The sequence below is a fragment of the Morus notabilis genome, unplaced genomic scaffold (genome assembly GCF_000414095.1).
Source record: "Morus notabilis unplaced genomic scaffold, ASM41409v2 Scaffold203, whole genome shotgun sequence".
NCBI lineage: Eukaryota > Viridiplantae > Streptophyta > Magnoliopsida > Rosales > Moraceae > Morus > Morus notabilis.
Genome location: NW_010361196.1, coordinates 176640 through 178322, shown reverse-complemented (window position 1 = coordinate 178322; position 1683 = coordinate 176640).

Below are 1683 nucleotides of genomic sequence, written 5' to 3'. Positions count from 1 at the left end.
TACACATTAACTCTTAATGATAGAATTAGCAATCACACTTTGCCAACAACCTTTCTTGTCATGACTCATAGTCAAAATCTATGTATCCTGTGAAAGATAACTCTTTCACTAACTAAACTATCTTATAGTTTCTTATTTTCCTCATACACTTAAGGATGTACTACATGGCTACCCAATGATCGAATCTTGAGTTCAACTGACAAGAATATCAGATATTCGAGCTTATAAAGAATAAGAACATCTTCTTTTCTTTCATTTGAAACATCTTTGTTTTGATCAAATCCATAAGACTTAATAGCCTTATCAAACCGGATGTTCTGTGATCTAGAAGCTTGCTTCAATCCATAAATGGATCTCTACAGCTTGCAGACTTTCTGCTCTAGGCCTTTCTCTATGTAACCCTCTGGCTGACCAATATAAATGGTTTCCTCAAGATAGCCATTCAGAAAAGCTGTCTTGACATCCATCTACCATATCTCATATTCAAAATATGTTGCTATGGCGAAGAGTATCTGGATGAACTTAAGCATGGCTACCGGTGAGAGAGTTTCCTCATAGTCAACTCCCTCTTTCTAGGTTTAACCCTTAGCCACTAGCCTTGCTTTATAAGTCTCTACTTTTCCATCTGCTCCTATCTTTCTCTTGAAGATCCACTTGCATCCAATGGGTCTTACCCTTTCAGGTAGATCTACAAGTTGTCAGACTGAGTTAGAGTACATTGACTCTATCTCGAGTTTCATAGCTGCTTGCCACTTCTCCTTATCAAAATTATCCATCGTAGCCTTAAAGGTCAACGGATCGTCCTTACCGTCATCAGCAGTGACGATATGTGCTTTCTCAGTATACCGGTCAGGTAACTTGCTTACCCTCCTACTACGATGAGGTACCACAGGAGTTTGATTAAGAATCGTGGTCATTATTAGCGTTCCAACAACTCTTGTCGGTTGTGGTCCAATCTTATTGGAAAGTAACTTTTCAGAACTACTTCGCTTCTAGGCTTCATATAGTCATGCTCCTGAAACGTGGCATTTGTCGATACAAATACTTTTGATTCTTATGACTATATAAAATAATCATTCTCTTGTCCCCATTGCATATCCCACAAACATGTATATTTATGATCTTGGTTCCAACTTCTCAGTCTATTATTTCATCACATGAGCCGGACACCCCCATATGCGAATATGCTTCAAAACGAGCTTTCGACCATTCCACAACTCTAGGGGTGTCTTTGGTATAGACTTAGATGGTACTAGATTCAGAATATACACAGTGGTTCTTAGGGCATAACCCAGAACGAAGTAGGAAGTGAAGAATAACTCAACATTGATCCTATCATGTCGAGCAAAGTCTGATTTCTCTTTTCGGCTACACTATTTTGCTGTGGTGTACCGGGTGCAATCAATTAGGATACCACACCTTCTTCAATCAAGAAAAACCGAAACTCTTGGTCCAGGTATTCACCCCCTCGATCTAATCGAAGTGTCTTGATTGGTTTACCTAACTGTTTTTCAACTTATGCTCAGAACTCTCTAAACTTTCTAAAAGTTTCAAATTTCTGTTGCATTAGGTATACATAACCATATCTCGAATAATCATCAATAAAAGTGATGAAATATTCGTAACCTCCTTTATCTTGGACGTTTAACGGTCCACATACATCCGAATGTATTAGCTGAAGAG